The 6,937-nt window shown below is 35.1% G+C and overlaps 1 protein-coding gene across 1 annotated transcript in view; it reads left to right on the top strand.

The window, feature by feature from the left end:
* Positions 1 to 5,665: 5,665 nt before the first annotated feature.
* The window catches only part of LOC140323957 (monocarboxylate transporter 2-like), a 44,785-nt gene continuing 43,513 nt past the window's right edge, over positions 5,666 to 6,937 (top strand). The window contains exon 1 of the mRNA XM_072401424.1: positions 5,666 to 5,795. The gene's annotated coding sequence lies outside the window, so the exon portion shown is untranslated. The remainder of the gene's footprint in view (positions 5,796 to 6,937) is intronic.

The following is a 6,937-nucleotide window of genomic DNA, read 5'->3' as shown; positions in this document are numbered from 1 at the left end:
ACTAAGCTTCCTATTCACACACTGGCAGGTGAAAAGAGTTGATCTTCCTCTTATTCCCCAGTGAACAGGCTTGAGCATTTTAGGTAACTTAGGTACTAAGTATTTCATCATGAAGGGAAAAGGAGAAGATTACAGGTTTCCACATTTCCAAACAATACCTGCATTTCACAAGGCTTTAGCCTATGGGCTGTCAGGTGTACTTTTTGCTTTGATCTAAAAGTGTTAGTTTTACTATAATTATTACCAGGATCAGATTTACTATTAGCTACAGTAGCCCTGTGCCTATAGACAACAGGATCAATGAGGTGTTTTTTTTCCAGTACAGTTCAAAGATCACATGTTCTTTCCCAGAATCAGCAGAAATTTGATAAAAATGTTTAATGCACTGTTACAATATTGTAAGCCAGGTTGGGACACATAAAACAAGATAAAGTTCTTTTAAGAGGAGGCAATTTTTAGCACCTAAGACTGTGTGCCAGTGGTAGAAATCCATCCCTGAATACAGCACAAAATTTGTTGGTTTTGAAAACACAGTTTTGGAGAATATACATATTTGTGGTTGTATGGTTCAAATACATTGATCAATTAAACATTTATCTTGATAAATGATAATGACTATGGTTTAGTTACATGTGACCTGTTACATAGACCTTTTGATCATTAGTTTCTCCCACGCTTCATTAAGTTTCCCACGTGTTTTAATTCTATTCACAGTTCTTTGAATAACAAGGTTTTCTGATGCAAGCACACCTGAGTTAAACTAGTTCACCTTCAGGTTTGCACTTTTCTAACTCTTCACCCATGTATACCATTGGTTTCTGTTCTACTGTTGTAAGCACATTACACAATATTATGATTTGTTAGAGGAATATGCAAAAAGCAGTGACATAAAATGGATGACTTCTTTTTAAATTTACTTATTATTTGAAAAAATAAACAGCAATGTACACATTTTCTCTCATAGCATACTCTTTGGGGTGCAAAAGAATGATATTATTAGCCACATACTGCCATTTAGAGAAAGTGCAATTCAATACCAGATTCATGATTCTCAGCAGAGAAAGAAATATGCTACATCTAATTATTGACATTAGCAATGTACCAACTCTAATCATATTCATTAGACCCAATCACAGACATCAGCCAGGCACAAACAACTAAATAATTAAATTCAATAATGTAGCAAAAATATACTATATGCAATATGTGCATAGCAAATTTGTATTGTATGAAGGGTAGTATTTTAAGCATTTTTTTCTAATGTTGGTATGAAAAACCATGATGATGTTCTTTTTAATAAAGCTATGTATTTGCAATTTTTTGTAAATTAAATAGTATGCACTGATAAATGTTTATGTATGTATGTGTGTGTATGTATGTAATCTGTTACCTTCAAAAAAGTGACAGATAAATCCACAGTTACATTACTAGAGAGCATAGTTCACTTAAAGTGTTAACACTGCAATCCCACTCCTACATGCTTCTCTGGCACATGCTTCTCTGGCACAGATCCTGTAAGTCATATGGTGTAATGTGATCTCAATGACTTTGAAGGACATGTTTTTTTAACATCTTCAAATAAAAGAAGTATTTATTTATAAGTTATTCTTCATTTAAAAATGCATTTTACTTGTTGACTAGATCGTATAATATGATATGATAATAAATTTATATGATGATATAATATGTTTTAAAATATCAGCAAGAAAGATTTCTCCAAGAAATCTCCAAGAATGTAAAAAAATATTATATAGTATAGTTGACATCATGTCTCACTGTAAACAGTTTCCTTAAAGAGTAAATTCTCTTTAAAATAAAGTGTATTTGGAATTTGAGCTGGAATATTAAAACTTACTTTATGTAATGTATGCTATCTGCATTAATAGGGAGCATAATTACGAAAACCACAGGTGTGTATATTATTATTATTATTATTAAACAGTATTTATATAGCGCCAACATATTAGGCAGTGCTGTACATTAAATAGGATTTGCAAATGACAGACAGATACAGACAGTGACACAGGAGGAGGAGAGGACCCTGTCTCGAAGAGCTTACAATCTAGAAAGCAGCTTCATATTTTTAGGATTTGCTTTTTAGCAACAAAACTTGCAATAATTACATCAAAGGCTTCATACAATCTAATCTAGTGGTTAAAAAAATAAATATACCTCCCCACACGTCACCTCCAATTAGTCGGCTGCTCAACATTTACTTCTGCTTCTGCAAAGACACATACGTTGCATGGTTTCTTCAACAGCTATCCTACATTGTCTGCCTATGCTTGGGCTTCTTTGGCTGTCAGGTAATTCCTATGCATTATTCAGGGAAAACTCTAAATGCTGCATTGTCACATGTCACCCAAAAAGAGGCACTTCACCGTGAGTAATTAATGTTATTATTATTATTATTATTAATAATAATAATAATAATAATATTTCTAGGGCCCTTTATTTGTTTCTTAAACCACAGGTGTCAGTGAGGTTACAGTTACATATTGTTAGTCAGATTGAAAAAGTTCATAAAGTTTAACCACTAGGGTAATAAATATACTAGTAAATGATGGTAAAACTTCAGGATTAATCCTTTGTGCTACTGCACCCAAGGCTTTAAAATTACAGTTACATTTCAAAATGTTTTCTTGGATAATATAATTGTGTGTGCTTATACTGGTAAACATGTTGTCATCTCATACAATGGGCCTGATTTATTAAAGTTCTCCGAGACTTTAATCAGTGAACCTGGATGATCCAGCAAACCTGGAATGGATTTCTTAACAGTCGTTTGCTATCCAATCCAAGTTTGCTGGTTTACAGCAATGACAGGATCCTGGATCTGTCATCTCCTCAGGGTGGCTGTGCACAGGTAAGTTTGTGCTAATTATAACAGAAGCTCACCACCCCCCAATGAGTATAGTTCTACTATAATTGTGGTGTCCACCTAAACTGTGGTCAGCTAGGGTTTCTCCAGAGGTTTCATGAGCAATTTGTACATCTTAGGTCAGTTACTACTGACACCATTAGTCTTATAGTACATATAGCAGAGGGTTCCCTTAGGACCTGGAAGTTATTTCAAAGGCTTCCCCACATTCAAAGTTTGAAAAAGGTTGTGTATCTATCTTTTCTTAAACTATTTTGCTCACATCAACAAATTTTACTCTCTGCTTCTTCTGCTGTTTTCAGCAGGATGCTAGCTGTCTATGACAATACAAAAAAAGGAAGGGATATGCAATATGTTTGTTGTTATGTCATTAAAGGCATAATTTAATTATATTCTTTATTTATATAGGAGGATAAAGACATCACTTTATAATTTTGCTGTGTTTACAACCAGGGATTTACTAACAGCTTGTCACTAAAAGGAGAGCACAGAGAGAAGAAGAGTTGGAAGAAGCAACACCAAGCTTTATAATGTACAAATTGTAATAAAATGTTCCTTATTGTTTCCCCTCTTCTGCCTACCTCTGCAGATATATATAAATGTATATATATATATATATATATAATACATACAACTAATTGTTTACATTTACAAAAATTAGACAGAAAAAATCAACTATGCGTTGTATCTGCCCCCTCCTGTAACTCTCTGCAAGTCGCCTTTAGTAGGTGGACTTTATGGATCCTTCCCACAGTTCTGTGCTTTGCAATCCAGTGATAATGTCAGTACTTCTTTAACAGATCAGCAGTTTTTGCAATACTCAGAGCAGCCTATCTGGCAGCAACAACCATGCCACGTTCAAAGTCACCTAAATCACCTTTCTTCCCTCTTGTGATGCTTGGTTTGAACTTCAGCAGGTCATCTTGACAATGTCCTCATGCCTGAATGCATTTTTCTGCCATGTGATCGGTTAATTAGATATTTTCACAGATGAACAGGTGTAACTAATAAAGTGGCCAGTTAGTGTATACATGATGTTTCAGCTTTAATGCTTTCATTTATCTTTGGGAAGGTTTGCAAACATAAAAACACAGCTCCTACTTTACTTTCCTGTACTAATTATCCCAGCAACCCCTGCAGCAAACTAATTGAATGTATTAATTGTTTGTGGAGAATGAAAATAAGAACATGAACAAGACCAGTGCTGCCCATATAACATGCCTAGACTATTAAGCCAATAAACAAGAACAGGTATTAATGTATAATACAGGTTTAATACACATCCCTTTGCTCTGCACATTATCAGCAAAAGATGGGCAGCCAGGCTACATAATTTACACAGACAGCAAAGACTAGGTACACACGTGCAATACTTATCGTTTGAAAACCAACGATCAACAAATATTTTGAATGATCATATTGTGCACAATTCTGTACATGATGTAACAATATATGATGTATATGATGCAACAATTAGTAAGAGAAGGTTTGTGGGCTAGACTAAAAATGGCTTGGAGGCATTGAGGCACAGCCTAGTTTATGTGTTGATAGTAGACATTCGGCAAAGTTCCAACGCAATGGAACTGTTGTTTTAAAAAGTATGCCAACATATACACCTGTTGTGCCCCATTGCAATTAAATAGTTCTCCACTATCATTTTTGCAGTGCACAGTTTAAAATAAAAAAAATCTAATTGGTTGCTATATGCAACAAAACATTTTCTTGTTAATAAACAATTCATATACAAAGTTTCATGGAATATATTTATAAAGGAGTGAATCTGGCATTCCAAAATATTCCTTGGTGGAAAATTATCAAGGTTCATGTATTTTCAATGGCAGTGACAGATTTTCAACCAGCGACAATTCCAAGTGTGAAATCTTTAGCAATGTGGACTGGTTAGGCCAGGGCAACGTAAGTCTTGCAAATGTGCACAGGAGTTCATTTATGTGATCACCTAACCGATGTTCCAATCCTTCCCTAACCTATCCAAAGTTTTTTTTTTAAGTTTTGGCTATTTAGTGTGGAAAATAGAGAAACACTAGCAACCAGTTATGTTGGTGCCATGTTTAACCCTGTCCATACCATGGAGTTTGGATACCATGGAGTTTGGATGTTCTTATGTTCATGTGGGTTTCCTCTGGTTTCTCCCCAAATTCTGATATCATGTTGTTAATTGGCTTGATCCTAGACACGTTAGCCCAGGAGTCCTCAACTCCCGGTCTCAAGGGCCAGGATTGCCATAAATTTTTAGTATTTATTTAGGGAGAGCAGTATATGCAATGAAATAGAATCTTTTCATACCAAACTCTAATCTGTATGTGGTCCTTCAGACTGAGGGCTCCTGCATTGGAATATGACTAAAGGACAAATGGATTGTGGGCTCCCCAGAGGGACACTAAGTGACATGACTATGTACTCTGTAAAGTTCTGTGTAATATGTTATATTTTAAAACCTATCAGCTTTTTTGCTGACTGCCACAAAGTTTGTACAGGTCAAAGGTGATTAATAGATATAGACAAAGCTGTACATGCATTTTCTTGTGGTATATTGTTAGATAAACCAATGCAAAGTCCTTTAGGCTAAGAGCAAGGGGTCTAATCTATGTCAGGACTTTGTGAAGCTTCCTATTAGCACATTTATCTTTATAGTATATTACATACAAGGAAATACTTGGGCTGGGTTGCCTGAGGTGCTTGTACAAATGACTGAATACAGAGAGTGAGCCAGAAAGACCAGCCCAAGACTCTTCACCCTCCCTTTCTTGCTAATACAAACAGCAAGATCATTCTCAGCCTACTCCTCCTACTAAAACATCTGAAACGTCAGTGAAACACGCCAGTGTATTCATTCATACTTCTAGAAAAAAAGAATTTTAAAACAGGACTGAATAGGAATCCCAGCATTGATCAGGTAACCTGATTCAACTTCTATTTTTACACCCTAGTCATAACAATAGTGGAATATATCCAGAATATTTAGCTAACACTTTATTTGTATGAGATGTTAGATCTAAGGATGGATATTGTGATACTATTTAGGAAGCTGACCTTGTTACTGGATAGTAGAGAATTGCTGGTTTGGTATGTTTGGTGGATCTTAGTAAAGTACAATGTTACAGCTTGCAATGGGAGTACAGGCTGGAAAATATCTGTAGCTGCCCTACATTTCAGGGGGTGGGTGAGCTTGTTCCATGCTACTAGAGGAATAAATGTGTCATTGTGACGTAGAATAGTCTATCACTGCCATGTTTAAACTGCACATGGATGAGTGAAATCTGCAGGATGATTGTAATTGTTATACATTCATAAATCTCAGTTTACATAAACTTCATCACAGATGTGTACTAATGTAAATATTTTCTTGAAAAAAGTAAATATGTTAGTTTTAGTACACATTGTACATTGTGTTCTTTCTTTTTTTACAAGTAAATCTATGACCATATGGTGTCTTCAAAGCTGCTGTTCAGAGGTTAGGACATAACCACTATCAGATCATGCAGCTGTAATGAATGTAGTACATTCTGGCAAAGTATGACACATGCTTGTCTGGTTAATCACACCCTTATGTAAAAAAAAAAATCAGATAAAGATGTTATAAAACATGCAAATGAAGCGCCAGAATCACTTAACTGAACACTTTTTGTCGAAATGTTTCTTTCAGTATAAAATGCATTAGTTTATCTGTATAAATTTATAAGGGGTCCAATAAAAAGTTCTTCATAATGGAAGAGAGACCACCTTTTCCATATGTTTGTATGGAACTTTTTAGGAGTTGCATTTTTTTTACACATGTATGTTTGTTTCACATGTATCAAGACTATCAGTGGGTAAACTGATTTGTAGTGGGTGAATCATTTTTCTAAATTGTATTATATATTTTGTCTGAATTAATTACTATTCCATCAATGTGTCCAGCACTATTCCTTTCTCCCTGTCCCAAGAGTGGAAAGTCTGTCCAAGTGTATTTAACAGTTCTCAGGCCAGGTGAATGGCTGTTAGATTTGATCACCGTCATGGGAGATAAGGTCACCCATGAGCACTATGGAGGCACTG

The sequence above is a fragment of the Pyxicephalus adspersus genome, chromosome 2 (assembly GCF_032062135.1).
Source record: "Pyxicephalus adspersus chromosome 2, UCB_Pads_2.0, whole genome shotgun sequence".
Classification (NCBI taxonomy): Eukaryota; Metazoa; Chordata; class Amphibia; order Anura; family Pyxicephalidae; genus Pyxicephalus; species Pyxicephalus adspersus.
The sequence above is the reverse complement of the archived record's forward strand: the minus strand, read 5'-3'. Positions and strand labels throughout refer to the sequence as shown.